The sequence below is a fragment of the Triturus cristatus genome, chromosome 5_1 (genome assembly GCF_964204655.1).
Source record: "Triturus cristatus chromosome 5_1, aTriCri1.1, whole genome shotgun sequence".
NCBI lineage: Eukaryota > Metazoa > Chordata > Amphibia > Caudata > Salamandridae > Triturus > Triturus cristatus.
Genome location: NC_140587.1, coordinates 38806167 through 38825443, shown reverse-complemented (window position 1 = coordinate 38825443; position 19277 = coordinate 38806167). Strand labels below are relative to the sequence as shown.

The 19277-nt window shown below is 44.1% G+C and overlaps 1 protein-coding gene and 1 pseudogene across 3 annotated transcripts in view; one reads left to right on the top strand and one right to left on the bottom strand.

Annotated features, from left to right (window-relative positions):
• Positions 1–7868, bottom strand: part of LOC146830097 (uncharacterized) — a 107760-nt gene extending 99892 nt beyond the window's left edge. Inside the window, exons 1-2 of one of the 2 annotated variants that reach the window (XM_085604316.1) lie at positions 7222–7661; positions 1953–2265 (exon numbers count right to left, since the gene is read on the bottom strand). The gene's annotated coding sequence lies outside the window, so the exon portion shown is untranslated. Of the gene's footprint in view, positions 1–1952; positions 2266–7221 lie in introns of both variants that reach the window. The other variant, XM_085604315.1, reaches the window with a different exon arrangement.
• LOC146830095 (uncharacterized) overlaps positions 7559–19277 on the top strand; it is a 21877-nt pseudogene continuing 10158 nt past the window's right edge. The window contains exon 1 of the transcript XR_014961360.1: positions 7559–7858. The product of XR_014961360.1 is annotated as an uncharacterized LOC146830095 (transcript). The remainder of the gene's footprint in view (positions 7859–19277) is intronic.

Genomic DNA, 19277 nt, shown 5'->3' with positions numbered 1-19277 from the left:
TTTCAAGAACCATAACATTATGCCATTTTGTTTTGAGTGAAAGTCTGGTGCATTGAGGAAAGTATGGTCACAACACGATGGGGCCACAGACAGTGCATGGACACACACTGGTGAATGTATTGATGCACCAGTGTCTGTGACAATGCGTCAATGGGTACCTTAGGGAGCGTACATGGATGGCTAAATAGGTATGGATGAGTGCCTGGGTGTGAATGGACTGATAAATGAAGGTGCAGATGAGGTGGAAGTAAAGAGATGGACGCCTAGGTCTATTTCGATCCGACAGGAACCTCGCAGAGATACATCTAATGAAAAGATAGAAGATTACATGGTTCAATAGTGACCGGATCCATTATTCTCTCTCTTAATGGACGTACGTAAAGCAATGCTTATTGTACTAGTGAGACAGGTCTAACGAAATATGTATATACCCATCTGTTGACACCAGTCCATTTATTTACGATTGAGATGATGTAAGAAAGTTGTACATATTATTGATATGATCATTTATTTTTTAGTTGTTTCTTTGCTGTGATTTACTGGGACTGGGGGACATCCCATGAATCACATCACTGTATTCTGTGGGTGCTAACATGGAAAAACAATGTACAGGATTATTTAATTTGCTCTATTATCCAGCTTAAATACCCTAATGAGTCTTTAAAATACTCATTTGTTATTTGAATAAAATATATATATTTTTGTACTAGGTACACTGGTTTCTGCCACTTTTCTTGTCTCATTCCGGTTTTTGAGCCCACCCTGGCCCCATTCCCCGCCTGTCATATTTGCGCTGCTATTGTGAGACGCTCAGCGCTCCGGTTATCTAGTAGTCAGGTGACATACATCCCCTTCTCTTGTAGGGCTGGTGCTTCCAGTCTCTATTCCTAGCCTTCTCAAAGCAACTGCTTCTAGAAGCCACAATTTCACTGGTGTAATGTGTGTTACAGAAGAATGTCTCCTGAAAAGTAGTACCAGAAAAAAATAAAATAATAAAAAATAAAAATAAAAAAAATCACAAACAAATTCCAGGTGCTGGCCAACTTTTTATGTTAAATGTACAGGCTTGTAAATGCTGAACTGTAGCTATGTTATATAATTTGCCAGAGGGAAAGAAGGATAGCACCTTTGGCCACAAAAAAAAAGCATTCTAGAACGCAAAGGATGCATATCTCTTCGCTTTCTGGTACTTCAATGTGAATTCACTGGCAAATAAAAAGTTAAAAGCAAATAAACGCTTCAGTGTGAAGGTTAGATGAATGTGCTTCCTCCCAGACCAGATAAAAGAATAGCAAAGCCAGGGATATTATTACGAAAATAAGAAATAAGAAAAACACTGTTCTCTCTGACACGGAGCTTGTCACACATTGTCTTACCAGAGTGTTTTACAAACATGTTTTCCATTTATTACGCTAAATCCTCGTGAAATTGTAGCATTGGAGGGTGGCTCACAGGGGAATCCAGGCTGCACAAAATCTGGTTGGAGTGGACACCTGACTGTACAAACAGCGTCCTTCAGAATGATAACAAGATGTCACATGAAGTAGTGATGAACAGATGCTCTGTAAACAGCTATAACACGTTTGACATCCTCAATTAGAATATTCCACACACTCTGGGATGGACTAGGGGATTTAAAAAACAAGCATTGGCATAGCCAATAGGTCTCGCCTTTGGGGCCTTATAAGTGTTTAGCCTTGCAACAGTTGATGTTGTTGCACCAAGGATATTGTGCTGCATAACTAAATACTTATAAGGTCCCAAAGGCTAGACCTATTGGCTATGCCAATGCTTGTTTTATATAAGCTGGGCTCAGCTCAGAGTGAAGGGGAGCCTTTATTTACCATGCAAGGAGGATGTAGGCTGTAGATGGAGGTCATTGGAGAGGGAACCTGCCTCTGTCTCTCTCTGACCTTGTGAGCTTGAAACTTGAGCTGATGCAGGGATCTCACCTTTCAAGGATGCTTTGCAGCCAAATGGACAGGCCCTTGAAACCTGACTATCCAGTTCCATCACAGTACCCCTCTCCGGACGTCCCGTCTGCAGCGCTCAGAAGCACAGTCCTGTGACTTTAGAGCACCAGGTCTTCTCCAGGGACAGAAGATCTGAGCAGGGCACACGTCAAGGATACACCTTTGTGCAGGATGCTGCCTAAAGGTAGGAAGTATTAGTGCCTGGGAGTCCAATCATGGGTCTGCTGCCGCTTGTGGTCTTGGGTAGAGCCCTTCATGCATCATTGCCTCGTTTGTTTCTCAGCTGTGAACTCTGGGGACAGAAGAGGCGAAAACTGCACTTAAGAAGTATTGGTTTGATTTTCACTGTAGATTGCTGTCCCGACTTCGGCATTACCCCTCCCCAGTAATTATAACAAACCTGGGTGTTGTGCGCGCGCTGAACGAAAAAAAAAAAAAGCACGTGAGTGGTGCGCGCGCGCCGGGAAAAGTAAAACAAGAAAAGACAAGCACGGGCGTGCCTCGCGCTGCAAATTAAACAAGCAACAGAACATTGGAGAGGTGGAGCGAGGCACTTGCGCGCGTAACAGCAAGCTGGTGGCTGCCTTTGGCAGCACTTTAAAAACCCGCTTACTAAATGTCTCGCCAGACCAGCGCATGCGCTGGTTCTAGCGAGATCTAAAAACTTTATCACAATAAGAAGAAAACCAGGTCACCCCAATATGGAAAAAGAGCTTCAACTTAATATGAACAGAATCCCACATCACTTAAAAGTTGTCAGGGATCCAACCCACCTGACGTGTCCCCAACAGCGTGAACGCACCATGGACAACTACAGAGGCATTGCCAACCTCAAGATCTACAGCAGTCACAGCACCACAAACTCAGGATGACTGCAGGAGGATGAGAAGAGAATACTTCCCGGAACGCAACTGACAAGAAAAGGGCTAGACTAATCCACCATATCTGACCACAAGTCGCCACACCAGCTTCTGTTTCCCACTTGAAAAACTTAGTTCGAGAGAGTTGGAAATATCGATTAACCATTAACTTCAAGTTGCATCTAAACCAGCTATGTGTTTACCAGGAATCCAAAACGTGCAACGTTGGAATAACTGGGACCTCCCAGAGTAACACTGTCAGGTTTTCCGGTGCTGCAGATTATGGTCTTGGTGTTGAACTATGAGGAGTCTTATGTAGCTTAAAAAGTGGCAGCAGGGAACTGCTACTTAATGTCTGAAACCCTCAATGATGTAGAAGTAACAGTATTAAGTTCAAGAACTTAAGGTATTATGGGTCACTTTTGTTAAGAGTTACTTAAATGGGCACTGAGCTTAGACTACTGCAGACACGCGAGTACTTTTAGACGGACCACCGTTATCTTCCGAAGTTGAATGTCCTTTTACAACACAAGATTTACAACCATTCGTGGAGGAATGGCAAACGTAAGAAAACACAAAGAATCACTTTTAAACACATTGTAACCACAGTATTGCATCGCCCTGATCGTTTATCTAGTGCTATACTGTACCATTCTGTAGCGCTTTCAGTGCTTTAAATGGGCCGGTACTCATAGGTACTGAGTACTGGCACTTCTCATTTTTATCACTCGAAGTACCAGCACTTCTCTACTGCCGAGGAGAGTACCGGTACTCATTAAAGGATAGACGCATTGCTGCTAGGGCTGGTGACCTGTCTCTGACAGTCAAAAGACTTCTGTAGCCCTGTGCTGAGCACCCGCTGAACTATTCAACGTGGGCTCATTTGCATGATATCTGGGTGGTCACCATCATGCTGTGTTGAAAGGAATTGAGGCAGCCTGGTGACAGTGCAATTGAGAAAGCCATTGGAGGTAAGGAGGCTTAAATGGCTTTAATACAATTGAAAAACCTCTACCCAGACCTATATTTCTTTCAATCAGACATATTCAAGTTCTATCCTGCCAACAATTAGTCAAAACCCATTAACACATTGGAGTAAGTACAAAAAACTATTTTAAACTCATTTTTATTATTTGTTTAAAAAAAATGATGTGTCTAATAACACAATTTTGTCATTTAGTATTATTTAGATAGATTGAGTTGGAAGAATGTTTTTGTATACACATTCAATGACATCTAATGATTACACAAGAAACATTGATTACATATGATACATTATTGCAAACAATATGATCATTAATTGTAGCAACCCCACAGCTACCAACAAGTACCCATTCTCACCACATTCACTACTGCAAACATTCATCAATCATCCTAATACTTATAAAATCAACATGAGATTCGATCCTGTAGGGGGTCAAAAAAAAAACACGGCTTTTTATCGGTTTGAGATTCCCTCCCTTCTATATCTGGTCCTGAGGAAGGTGGTTTTCCACCGAAACGCGCGTAGACCAAGACCAAAACCAAGTATCATCCCTGAGGAGTGGTCCCTGGAGACACAGTGTCATCAGAAACAGCTTCAATATCTGTTCTACCTCCATTTAATTTTTTTTGGACCCCCTACAGGATCGAATCTCATGTTGTTTTTAGAAGTATTAGGATGATTGATGAATGTTTGCAGTAGTGAATGTGGTGAGAATGGGTACTTGTTGGTATATAAAAAATGTTTAAACAAATAATAAAAATGAGTTTAAAATAGTTTTTTGTACTTACTCCAATGTGTTAATAGGTATTGATTAATTGTTGGCAGGATAGAACCTGAATAGGTCTGATTGAAAGAAATATAGGTCTGGATAGAGGTTTTTCAATGGTCTTTTTCTCTTGCTTTCCCCCTCCTCTTAGACCTCAAAGTATTTCCAGGGGGGGGGGGGCTTTCTCTTTATAGTATTAAATGGCTTTAATCCCACTATTCTTTTGTGCAAGTGTCTGCTTATGTGTGTCTGTTACCTGTGTGTGTTTTCGTGTGAGAGAAAAGAGGGAGGAAATCAAGACACTATTGGGGGAATATTATAGGAAATGTGTGGAATGCTTTCTGTATGCACATCTGTTTGTTTCTTTTTGTGTGTGTCTGCATGCTGGAGAATATATAGTATTGTGCCAAGTAACAGCAAATAACAGTATTCAAGCTGCAAAGATTGCAAAACAAGGGAATTGTTAAAATATCACTGCGTTTGTTTTTTGTTTTGTGTAATGATTTGACCTATGTTGTTCATAGAAACTGATGGAGCGGGTAGTACAACATTTTGTATACCTCCTCTATTTTGCATGAACATACTAATTATATAATCTATTAATTATAATATTATTAAATAATGTTTGCATGTATATTAACCAACATTTTTAATATTCGAATTATATGTGGGATTTGCATTTTGCATGGCTAAATAACCTTTATAACTAAAATCTGTACGCATATTAACAGTAGTATATGTGGTAATAGAATACTGCATAATATATGTTGCTTTTGTGATGTTGCCCATGAGGAGGATCGAAAAGATGAATAGAATTGCTTTAAATGTCGCTATATGCTAGATAAATACAAGCACATAGAGGGATTAGTAAGGGGTTAACATTAGATTCATTATTTCTATGTATTAATTACTCTTTTGTGTTTGTTTTGCTTAAGTTGACATCTGGGCCTAAATCAAAGATGGCCGCTGACAACACACGACGAAGTGGCCACTATCCCATGAGGTGCGGAGTGAGTTGCGCATGCATGAGAAATCTCCTAAAGCCTCGTCACGACCTTTGTTCACCATGTACCCATACAAGGCCAGAATACGGGAAGTCTGCCAAGACAAGAGAACAATCAACCTTACAATAAACCAGAACAAGCAGACTCTTGGACTAACCAGTGACCTCACCCCTCGAACTGTACTGAGAACTTTAAACTTACATCGGACGATCTCAACCAGCCAATCACGACCGTTCTAAAACTCTAAAAATGGATCTTCTTTGCTTCATTTTATTATAAAATGAGTAGTAGAATAGAGAGGGATGCGTTGCGTTTTCCTGAATCCTAGAGGGTCCGGATGCTGCCCTATTATCTGATGATTGCGAACTTTTCCTGAATCTACGGGCAATGATAGATGCTTGCACGTCTCTGGTCCTTTGCCGATCTTTGGGACTGTAACGTGCTGAGCAAAGAACTTTGAGCTTTGGCCTGCTTTCGGACGATTTACTGCAAATTTGATTATGCAGAGCCAATGAATTAGAGGACTCCAAATAGCAGGAATTAGGTAAATATGATGTTCTGTGATTTACTCAAAATTTGATATAAACTTTCTAAACTTGCCGAGACAAATGCAAATTTAAATCATTATGAAAATTTAGATAAACAGATATTGATTAACAAGAAAACGAGTTTGTAGTTTATTAAGAGAGGTAAGATCGAAGTCTTAAAATGTGTTTTAGCTGGTTCTAAATCACCATCAACCAATCCAACTAATTGGTCCATTGACCAAGTGGGAGGAGTGCCTTGATGTTTAGGATTAAAGATCTGTAGGCGAAGGGTATTAATGTATATTTTGTAAAATAACTTTTCTCTCCCTATAGGTTATAAGGTATTCCCCCACATGTCCAGCGCTTGAATTACTCATCCCTCCTGTGTGTGCAGACTAGAGAAAGAGATGTGTGAATGTTGGTGTTATGGGCCCCACCAATGACTGCATGTGTGAATGAGCTAGTGTGACGTCAGGTCTGCGACACAGGGAGGATATTGGTACGGGTTGTTTTCCCCATTGCCTGGGTTTCTGTGCTGCATCAAAACCATTTCTCATGTGTTTTGGTATGTGCTACAACTAGTATAGAAGTCAATAAGTATGTCATGTTTTGCCTTTGGCCCCGCCCCTAGCCCCGCCCACTCACCACATTTAAATGAGTACCTGCACTACTTTTTTTCCCGTTTAAAGCACTGAGCGCTTCATAGTTTAGCGAAGCACATTAATACGTTTTGTAGATTCCACTTAAATTCTATGTCAGCGAGGAGAATTGGTGAAGGGGAGATTTTCCGATGCTTTGTTTGGAAATCTCGAGGGTGGGGCCTGGCTTTCCATGCCGTGGCCCATCGGACATGTCCACACTTTGTTGAGACACAGCCAAGCCCTGCAGGTCCAGACCCTTTACACTCCAGTACAGCACTCACACTAGTCATCCATACAATGCAAACCGAAAGTAAAGTATCTGCGTGATGAGTACCATGGACACGAGGCAGGACTCCACATACTCTGCAGTTTAGAGAGAAAATGTCACATCTGTCCAATCTTACAGAATAACCAAACAAGCATTTTAAGTAAAAGGGTCACTTCATGCTTTCACTTCAAACTTACCCTAAAATCCGACACAGAGACGAACCCTTTCGACCACAAGCTGTGGATGCAGCGGCTCCTACAGGCTGCAGCTACTGCCTTCGTTTTGCTGCACGAAACCCTCCAAAGCCCTAGTACAGGCGTAGGAGCCAGCCCTATGTTTAAAGGAGCATGGAGCGTGGTTGAATGAAAGCAGAACTGCTTCCGGGTCACGGCAACACCGAAGGGGAAGAACTAGACCTCCATCGGTCAACACGATGCAGTAAACAGCTAGGAGCCATCTTGGATGAGGTTGAAGATAAAATTTTTGGGAAAACGTCATGCAGTTTATATTTTTGGGGGTGCTGCCATTGAAAGTTTCTCCCGGCGCCATCTTGGAATAGGACAGTGATGAAAAGCGGGAGACAACGAACGTCGCAGCCTCCTCCAAGTTCCCCTGTGACAAACTGCCATTCTTGGCCGTTGGTTGGAGTTCTGCGCACGGACGTTCCAAAGTAGAATCCTCGTGAGCACAACCGACAGGGCACCGCCATTACACTGCAGATAAACAAACACAGCGCGGCGTCTGTATCTCTGCTGCCTGCTCAGGGTTCCCCTTCCATATCCAGCAGCACCGCCTCCCTCGGGCTCTGCGGGAGCCTGAACGGCTCCTATTAAGGTGAGACCTCCTGGGAGCGTCTCGGTGTTTATTGGCTCCTTTCCGTCCCCGATATCCGTTTGTTGACTTTTTTCAGGCTTTGCGATCGTGCCTTTGTGACTATTTTTAACATAGATCATGCACACGAGGCAGCTTTCTGTCCGGTCAGCTCGTAATAGTATTGAATATATTGGCTTGTCTGAATTTGTCTCTTAATGGGAGAAAAATAAAAAAAATTGTTTCTAGTTGCTATCTTGATTTTAATTTGGCCTCAGCATATGTATATAATTTCAGTAGTTGAACCGCGATCAGGCGTCTGGTTTAGATTGGAGCCAGATTGGTCTATCATATTTTAATCACATGTCGACACTTGCCTTTCATAGGCATACGACGCAGCGTGTTTTCGTTATTTGAATTAATTAATTATACCGTTGCATTTGCAGTATGAAAGTTGGCTCACGGCCTTAATACATGAAGAGGTGACCCTGAACTTTCATTTGTTTCTCAGGATTTACGGTCTGGTTATCTGTACAGGCATAGGCTCACCTCTTTTCCTTTTTTCGAAGTGACTGCTATGGACTACAGTGTTACACTTGTGGTTCTATGGGCCAGGATGGCAATATGCTATGCATTAACATACTCTATCTGCCTTGAGATTGCTTCAGAGCTATATAATGCAGTCTAGGTCCTCGCCGCAGCCAAATAATTCTTACATTTAGTGTGTTGGCAATACGAATCTTCCCTGTTTGTGCATCATGTGTTTTTTTAGGTCTCGCCTTGCTATCGCGTAAGCATAGCATAACCATTTTGAGAACCTTCTATTTCCTCACCAGCAATTACAGCAATTCAGTTTTCTACAGCGCCAACTCGACCCGAAGGTATTCGAGCGCTTTACATGACCACCAGTTACATTACACGAGGACGGATTCATGTTTTTGTAGGCACGGGGAGATTAAGAGATTTACACAGAATCACAAAATAGTTGACACGGAGATAAGAACCGGGTTTCAACTCTGCATGACAAACTCCGTTCTTTAATTGCGTTCTAATGTTATCAAACGTCGCCTTTTCACGCTCCTCTCAATTGCATAACCATTTTGAGAACCTTCTATTTCCTCACTAGCTATTACAGCAATTCAGTTTTCTACAGCGCCAACTCGACCCGAAGGTATTCGAGCGCTTTACATGACCACCAGTTACATTACACGAGGACGGATTCATGTTTTTGTAGGCACGGGGAGATTAAGAGATTTACGCAGAATCACAAAATAGTTGACACGGAGATTCGAACCGGGTTCCCCAGCTACAAAACCGGCAACTAAAGCTGTTATGCCACATCCGTGTTGGAATGAAAGTGAGTTGGACGCTGGGAAACATTATGAGAGGCATTTCCCTCATCCTTAGAATGGGAATGTGGGTGAACCGGCGTTTCCCGGTTGTCGGCGCATGTAGTGCAGTATTGAAGCGTTTCGTAAAAAAAAAAAAAAAAACATATAATATAAAGAACACGTACTTTACAGTCCTCTTCAAGCCATCCGCCTCGAGACCGATCTCCAACAAATGCTTTCCCTGCAGCCGTATTTGAATGGGTATCAAAGTTTCAGTTTCGTTTCATCACTAGCCAGATCACATGGTTAAGGCACTCGAGAAGCGAGATAGAAACCGACGCCTGCTTGTTGGCAAGCATAATAACATCTAGTACCCTGTTCAACATCGATCTCACAGGTCCTGATTAAAACAAGCATTGGCATAGCCAATAGGTCTCGCTTTTGGGACCTTATAAGTGTTGAACTATGCAACAGTTGCATAACTAAATACTTATAAGGTCCCAAAAGCGAGACCTATTGTCTAGGCCAATGCTTGTGGCTCCTTCTTTCCCTGAAAAACAATTCAAGAGTTCGCGCGTCTTTTGTCGGGACTCGCGCACCTCCCCCAAAGCAGGCGCGCCCTTCCCATGCAGAGGGAGGGCTCCTTAATTAACAAGTGGCCCAGAGCATTGTTACGCACAATTATACTACTTGCTATCAGCGTGAGAGGGGCGGGAGCGTGCACACACTCCCCCCGCATTGTGCTTTTATCAGCCAGCTGCATTCCCCCCCACCCCCCCCCACACACACACACTCAGGAGATGAAGTTTGCGTGTCTGCCCCCGTGCATTTGCTGGCGCGTCACTGGCACATAAGCGTGTGCGCACCTTAGAGGGCCTTCACAGTTTACTAAGCCATGGTTATTTACCCTGCCATATCCGGGATATTCCTTGTCATACATCCGGAAAGAGAAAGGACTCTTCCCCCCTCCTCCCATCCCAAGGGCCAATAGAGGTCACGGTGTACAACCGGCGCCAGCCCCAGGTCAGGCGCACGATGTCCGTCTGTCCGGGCTTGTTAACAATGAGATATAAAGTGCACTGCGATTTGGAGTCTGGTCCACGTATTTTGAAGACCCGACCTTCTGTACAGGTTGCGCGATTATCCAGATACAAGCATGATTGCGTCATCACCAGGCCACAAGGCGCCAGCTTGCTTGCATGTGGCGCAACAAAAGCTCCACTGATTCAGTAATTAAGTCTCCTCGTGTCATGGAGAACAGCTTTTTTATTGGTCATCTCGAATGGCCGTGTGCATCCCGACATTTCTCACTCAGCAACACAACTTGACAAAACAACTCCAGGCTACACAACTTTACATGTCTCCAGTTCAAACATTTCAGGCTCGTAGGCCTAGTAAATTTACCTTTGTTCCCTAAATGTCTGCATCTAGTTTTCTCTTGGACACAAGAACAAAGTAAGATGTCACAACAGACATAATGGTCAGTGAACCTGGCCTCTCCCAGGGTGCAACGCAGGCCGCTTCCTGCCTTGCTTTTTCTCGAGGTGTAAAGGCGAGTTGTGACACAGTGGCAAGCTGACCGAACTTCCTCTTGCTCTGAATAACAAACAAGCATTTGCAATGCAATAGGTCTCGCATTTACGCGAGTTTAAGCTATTGGCATTGTAAATGACAATGCCTTTTATTTGTTTTAGATACGAAAACGAAAACAAAAATAAAAGGCATTGTTATTTGCAATGTCAATAGTGGATACTCGTGTAATGCGAGACCTATTGCATTGCAAATGCTTGTTTTATCATCTAAGAATGATTAGGTGATTTTATTTATTTCACAAGTTTTTTATGGCGCAAACAAGACCCATGAGGGTATCTGAACGCTTTACAGGCGAGCGGAAAAGAGAGGAGACTGAATAACAAACAACAGGGTGGTCAGAAGTGCCAGGGCAGGGAAAACTCTATGTCGGCAAGGCATATATACATAATCAAAACAATCAAAGGAACAAGCATAAATGAAGCATGTTACAAGGTCCTAAAGGAGTAAATGCGGGGCGGGGGGGAGGGAACTGAAGCATAAGATGAGTACAAAAGTCCATCCAATCAGTACAATAAAAGACAGGTAAAGAAAGGTTATACGAAAGCAGAGACAAGTCTTTAAGAGCGTATAAGGGATTCTAGGGCAACAATTTGTTCATCAGAAACGCTTTAACTGCCTTTTTGAAATTACCAGTAGAAGGGATCGTCCTGATTTCCGGAGGCAGGGAGTTCCAAATTCTAGGGGCGATATCTGAGAAGGCTCGATCATACTTTTTTATTTATGGAATTTCTGCGGCTTCAGCACAAGGGTGCTGGCACTTCAGGAGGACCTGGAGCCACCAGATAGTACAAGTTTCTGTGCAAGAGTGTTGTAGCGTAAGGCTTTGAGTCATGCAAGCAATTTTTAGTTGTATCCTTGCTTCACAGGGGAGCCAATTTAGGGATTTAAGCTCTGGTGTAATATGGTGTTATCTTTTTGAGCCGGTGATGAGTCTAGCAGTAGAGTCAAGAGAGGCCCGAGTGGCGCCATCTTCGATCTCGGGAGTCCACAAAGGTTGGCACTACCTTAGTCCAACTTGGAGATCACCAGAGATTGCACTGCGGATTTGAAGTCGTTGGGGTGGGGGGGGGGGGGAGTAAAGGTTTGATTTTCCTTAGGATGCTCATTTGAAAGTTGGCTCCCTTGGTGAGGGCCGCAATATGCTTCTGAATGTTCAGGTTCTTGTCGAGCATTATGCCCAAGGAACTCGTGGAGTCAATGATACGTGGTATGTAGTTAAGAGCTGTTAGCTGATTCATCCATTCAAAGATAACAGGAGAATGGTTGAGTGAGGCGATTAAAACAAATTCTGTTTTCAGAGCATTAAGTTTGAGATGATTTAGAGTTAACCGGTTTTGGGCTTTCAGGGGTAGAGTTGAGGGCGCTGATATCAGAGGAGGAGACTTTCAGGTACAATTGGGTATCTTCGGCGTACATAATATAGTGGATATCAGACAGTTTTAAGATTTCAGTTAGAGGCTCCATGAACAGATTGAAGAGAGTTTGAGAGAGTGTGGACCCTTGTGGAACCCCGAGATTGGCTGAGGAAGTGTTAGAAAGAGATTGGTTGACAATGAATCTTTGAGATCTATTGTGGAGAAAAGAAGCAAAGCAATTAAGGACGGGCCCTGAAAACCCCTTTCTATGTTCCAGTAGGTCGAGTAAGCAGTCATGTTTGACTGTGTGGAAAGCTGACAATAGGTTGAGGAGGATCAGAAGACCAGAATCGTTCTGATCCAGTATTTTGAGATCATCATCAACAATGTGAGTGATGGCGGATTCTGTACTATGACCGGGACGTGACGGAAGCCGGATTGGAGTTGGTTAAGTGGTTGGAAGCATTCTATGTGATTGCAAAGCTGAAGGTGGACACATTTCTCAATGAGCTCAGCCAAGGTCGAAATGTTGGAGATTGGGCGGAAGTTGTTAAGGTTGGCTTGGTCTGCTGTCGTTTTTTAAAGAATTGGGGTAACCTGTCCAGCTTTAAAACAATCTGGGATAGAGCCTTGAATCAGTGAGGCATTGACAATCATTACCCAAAGAGGGAGTAGGGATAATTTGGTGGTTGAATGGTTTCAATGCTGAGAGCATTTGGAGAATTAAGATATCATCTAAGATTTCGAAAGCGCTCCAAGATGCATTGTTCTTGAGGGTAAGACCTGGACTGAGCGACGGTGCCAAACATTGAGGGGATTTGAACTGATAGGAGGTGAGATTGGCAATAACTCAAAAGCAGTCTGCAGCTCAAGTTCCAACTTAGATGTCTTTCTGATGAAGAAAGAGGAAACATTTTCACAATTCAGCAATGGGCGTGATCCGATCCGGGGGATGTTGATATTGCTGTTTAATTGAGATTTGACAATTTCAAACAGTTTTTTTGGGTCTTTTTTTCTAATTTCAGTTGATTTGTGAAAAAGTTAGCTTTGCCTAGCCTTATGCATTTGTTATAGATATTCCTAAGTGATCTCAGATGTTTAAGATGATCAAGGAATGGCGAGGATCTCTAAATTCTTTCCGCTTGTCTCAGGTTCCATATCTCATTATTTAGACTGCCATTGTACCAGGGTTTGGAGACTTTGGAAGGTATTCTTTTTAGCTGTAGAGGGGCGACTGTGTCTAGAATTCTTGTCATGAACCCATTGTAGTGTTCTGTGAGATTGTGGACGTTGGTCATAGCATCGGGGGGGTAGTATGTTATTACTCAGGGAAGTCAAGGCATCAAGGTTAATGTTTAACAATGATCTTTGCCAATGTGTTTTTTTGTTGTTGAGGTTTGCTCGTGCTAACATGTTCTGAGATGCGGTGGTGATCAGTCCAGTCGCAAGGGACGATAGAATCAAGATGAACAGATTTCGGATTGCCAATGATTAGGCCTTGGGTAGCTCCTTTGACGTGTGTGGGGCTTTCACATATCTGGGTTAGATCGAATTCACTAAGGAAAGATTTGAGACTATCTACGGGAAGGACATTCCAGTGGAGGTTAAAATCTCCAAGGAATATCTGAGTGCAGTGATGATCTGCGTTGGTAGAGAATTTCCATAATCTGTTAAATAAAGGAAAGATTGCCTTTAGGGGGATGATAGATCAAGTGGAATTTGCAGACCTGCCTGGTTTTGCTTGCGTCCTTGATGCATAGGTATTCATATGTTGTGAGAGCTGCAGACATAAGTTGTGAAAACCACAAGATTGCTGCAATAGATACAAGCAATACCCCCCTTGGCTGCAAGATCTGTCTAGCCTAATTATGTCCTAGCTAGGCAGGACGAGTAAGTCAAGGATAGGAGCAGAGGAGACATTAAGAAAGGTTTCAGTCAGCATTAGGAGATACAGTTCTTGTTCAAGAATGAGGGCAGTGATATCTGCTTTGAGAGGGGGTGATGTACTGGAGGCCTAGAGTTGAGGTATGTGGGAAAAGCGAGGGTATAAATGTGAGTCGAAAGAGTTGCTTAGGCACCCCTTTTTCGCCAGATCCGAGATGAGGAGTAGAATGCTTTTAACATCGGACTTGAGTTGTTGGATGGCCCGGGTGATGTCTTCCAGCTTGGAGCCGAGTGAGGAGTTGGAGTGGGGATCAGAGACTTGAAGCTGGAAGTTGTGTAGGATTGGTGTGTTCAAGGGGATAGTCCTGGAAAGAGGTTGGCAAAAGCAAAAATTGTTCTTGGTCTCAAAAAGCACACACTGCCACAGTAGTTACTGGCACTGAAACCTACTTTGTGTGCCGATATGCTCCTTGTAAAAGAGCAGAATGCTGTCACTCACAGTGAAGCCAGCTGATTAAATGTGCTCTAACACCTACACCTTGCACTGGGGTTGACCTTAAAAAATCACCACAGAGCACACAGGCTTTAACCCCCAGACAGACAGCATTGAAGCTGTTGTGCTTAAAACATATCGCACACAAATTAGGTAAATTCAAGCAGAAGGTCCTGTTAAAAGTATTTAAATTTAGTACAGAGGCCTTCAAACTGGGGGGTGCCAGGCTCATGCTGTTAAAAGTGCTTGGCCCACCACTAACACCTTTTGCCATTTATATATTGGCTCCTAGTAGGTGTCAAAAGGGAAGGGACTCCATATATTCCTTAAACTTCCCTCTCTCATCACTGCTGATAATCGCACTGTGAATACTTTTACACTTTATTATTAAGGTCTGGCTAACCAGAATAGAATGTTTGGCAATCGTGTATTTGACTGCTTTGTTTTTTTAAAAGGATAGTATATCTTAACTGCAATATTCAAATGTTAGACATATAGAAATATTTAAACATTGCAAATTAGAATTGTTAAAAACTCTTCGGGGGCCTTTTTTTAAATTTTAAAGTTTGAAGACCATTGATGAAGGAAGAACCAACATGCTCTGTACAGGAATTTAGTAAGATGGTAGCCAGAAAACAAAATGGATGCATTTACGTAGTGTTCTTTACAGAGGCTACCAACTTTGGGAAAAAACAATGAAGGCACCAAAACTAGCCCGTGCCCTGCCTGACACCTCCACTATATCTATCCACGTCTAACACACCTATTTTCTCATGCACCATAGCAAATTCTTGAACCATCTCTATCCACATCTGACTCTTTCCAGTCTCTTGCACTTAATTAACCCCAACCTTTGTCCCATCTCTAGTTCCTAGTGTAACCCTTTCACCATGCCTTCAGGACTTCCAACTCTTCTCTTTCTTCTTATCTAAAGCCTACTGCTATTATTTAGTTCCCTGTTAAGTGCCCCTCCCTACTCGAACTCTATGGCTAACCTCTCAATCATCCCTCACTCTTCTCCCGCCACCAGCCAAACACCCCATGTAACCACAAAGCCATCAACTGCTTCCCAGGGACTCTTAAGCCATTTCTAGCTGAGAATCCCTGGGCCACTACTGGCTCTCTTTATGAATCTTACTCTACCACAGGCTCCCGGTGTAACTCCATCAAGACATCCCTGGCTTCCTGTGTAACCCCTCAGTCCTGATTGGCTTCCCGTGGCTCTCCATGTACTCACTTACCCATCTATGGATCCCCTCAAAACTGCCTCTCATGACTAATTGTGATGTGAATGTCTTGAAGTGTCTTTGGTTTTGTCATACGTTTAATGACATGTGTCACATGATTGTGTCAGGGCATGCCTGGATCATATGATGTACTGGGAGAACCCAATCACTTGCATTTACCCTCCCTACTTTAGTGCACAGGCTCTACAACAAAATTTGCGGTCCCTTGTACTTGTTCTTAAGCTGCTATCCTCAGGAAGACACTGCCACAGTTTGAAAAGCTGAGGATGCAGTCAGTTTTTGGATGTTTGAAACTTGTGTAATCTCCTCATACAAACATGAGGACTACTGTATGTGGCAAATACCGTTACCTCCAACCCAGATACTTTCCTGTGTCATTAATTTTCCTGGAAATGCCCTAAAACTCCCACTCTCCCCATCTCTACTCCTCCCCATATTATCTTCCTACCCTCCACCACACCATTCTTTGTTAAAGCTGCCGGTGGTGTCTTGCATATACAATAAGATATCAAAATTCTCTGAGTAACCCGGTCTCCTAACATGCAAAGCTCAATGTAAAACCGATTCACAAGCCCATGTATGGCTGGTCTCTCCTTTCCTAACCCCAACTCCAGGGCCACAACATGTCCCAGCATCCCCTCAATCACCCTCCACTCAACAGCTGAGGAATGTTTTGAGGACACAGGATCATTTATGCTTTTTTGCTAAGAGATTTCTCCGACCAGCCACTTTATACATGCTTCTTCCTGGGCTCCAGCCTAAACCATAGTGTATCTGGTTCTAGAAATTCCAGACTCTGGCTCAATTTCTTGTTAACCTGCGGGTAAGCAAGTGGTGTTTGGGTCAGATCACCCTGCAGACATGATCCGTGTGTGATTGCTTTGAGAGTAGATCAGGAAAAAATGTATATTGTTCACTGCCTTATGTCTGACGATGTTACACTGGACTTGGAGAAAGTAATCTGTATTTTTGTACCGAGCAGACTACCCTCACTGAAGATTAAAGGTTGTGGTAAATGCAGACCACTCCTGCTAGGAGATTACTAAAAATGACATTGAGTAGTGCATGCACACTAATTTTGCAGCTCTCTCTCATGTGGACTTTTTGTGTTAAACTTGCTGCAGAAGTCTAATTATGCCACTGCACAGTAACTATTGCTGGGAAACCTCACAACAGGATTTATTCAGCAGTTTCTCGCGAGCATACAAATGCCTTTTCATAGACCAGATTCCTTGCAGTTTGTATAATGGGATATTAAAATCCTGCCAGGACTGACAAGATTCACAAGAGAAGGATTTTACATCCTTGCCCTGATACCAGCTACTTGCATGGGTTTAGTCATTTCAGACTTTCATTGCTGCACAACCTGGTGTTTTGTACGTTTTACTTAGCTAACACAGGTAAGCTAAAGGGTTCTGGAATCTAGTGACGCCTTCCAAGACTTTCAATCAGCTGTTTCCTATGGGAAGACTTGGAAATCCTGTTTGTGAATCTGTAATACAATTTGGGCTTTGTTGAAGGTCCTACTGACTCCTCACCAAGTTTAGTGGTACACTGTCTGTCCTTGGGACTGCTGGTAAGACTGCAGTACCTTAGGAATAAACCTGAGCCTCCCTCCCTGCTGGCTTGCTCAACCGTGGGCCCAGGCCCAAGAGTTATCTTTATTACCATTATGTGTTGCAATGTCAGTCACCCAAATAAAAATCTTTCACATCATGTGAGATGATCCTTTGACGTTAATTTTATTGAATTCTGCAGAACTATCTCCTAAGAAGAAAGGAATTCTGACTCCCGTCCTTCACTGATGAATTAGAAAAGCTATCCTTTGCTCTACTGGAGAAAACATAGCTCTGGTTGAGGCATACTGAATAATGACATTTATGTCCATCTCTGACTTGGGGCTGGATCCCAGATGTTTTGTAGAGATCAGCTTTGGTCTACAATGTTTGTTACTGTATTGTATTTGCCACTACCCAGTGCAAAATGTATATTGAAATATAGATTTTTCCAGTACATACACATCAAGTAAACTTATAATAGATACTGTTTTATCCAATCAAAAGTTAAAAGTGTCACAGTGTAAAGTTAATAGTGCTGTAGTCTCCACTACAAATAATAGGGACTTTCTTTGGAAGCTCATCTAATTGAATTCAGCAATAGGCTGGGCAAGGTGGTTTCTTTGTAGGGCAAGTAGATTTTTGTAGCATGTTGTCCCTTGGACAAGTAAATTAAAAAAAAATTCCACATCCCTGAGGGTAGTTTCAAAAGAGGGATCATTTTGGCATGTTTCCATGGGTCATGAGAGAGATGAGAAATTACTGATAGATGGGGCACCAACCCCACATGAGATTGCGGCTGGATAATACTTAGGAGGAAGATAAGGCATCACTAAGAATGGGCTTAGGACTAGGGCTGGGTGGAATTGGCGTAGCGCCACTACGCAGAATTTTGTAAAAAAATGTGTGGAAAACGAGCGCACGTCCTGAGGGTCCGTGTGCCCGGGACAGGGGTCCCTCGTGCCCGAGCCGGATCCCCGATCATCCACTGGCCTGGCTGGGTTGAGAAGCAAGGACCGGCACCGAGGCCTGGGTTTCGGTCAGGGCCTGGGGTGTGGTAGCCCCCGTCCTGCGTCCTGCCAAGTGTCCATCTGCCCTGGACAAGGGTCCCTGGTGCAGAGCCCTGCAAGGGCAGACGGGAGCCCTGCTGCTATGGCTCGGGGCGGGCAGATGGGAGTCCTGTCGTTCCCGGCCATCTGGTCGCACCTTTCCCCTCGGCCATCTGGTCGCACGCAATGCTTTCTGATGGTGCGACCAGATGGCCAGCCTGCTCTGGAAGTCCCGATGAGGGCTCATTTGCCTCCCGAATCCCAGCCAGGGCTCTAGGAGGTCGGGCGTGTTTGGGCCTAGAGTCCCCGAGTCTCTCGGTGCACACGGGTTCCTAGAAAGAGGGGTAGCTTTCCTCCGGATTACTAGGGGCAGGGTATGCTGGAACAAACCCTCCCGGGCTAGCGGTTCTCAGCCGGGGACCAGATGGGCTATGCCCGGACAACACCTCCCCCCCCCGTCTGGGGGCTCCCTCCTCCGGCCCACGGCGTGGTAAAGTGCCCGGGACGGGCTCCATGGGTCCGGGCAGTCCTCCCCCCGGCTGTCTGGGCCCGAGCGCTCCGGTGGTCCTCCCTGTGCCTGAGGCCCAGCCAGGGACCCCGGGCCCCTGGGAAGCGGAGCCCCCAAGCCCTGCGTGGGCAGGCGGGAGCCCTACTGTTACGTCTCGGCTCAGGGCGGGCAGATCGGCGTCCTTTCTCTCCCGGCCATCTGGTCGCACCTTTCCCCTTGGCCATCTGGTCGCATGCAATGCTTTCCAATGGGGCGATCAGATGGCCGGGCCGCCCTGGAAGTCCCGATGGGGGCTCATTCACCTCCCCGATCCCAGCGAGGGCTCCAGTAGGTCGGGTACTTTCGCGCCTTGGGTCCCCTCTGTCACCTCTTGTGCACATATTACAAGAAAGGGGGTAATTTCCCTCCGGATTACTAGGGAGAGGGT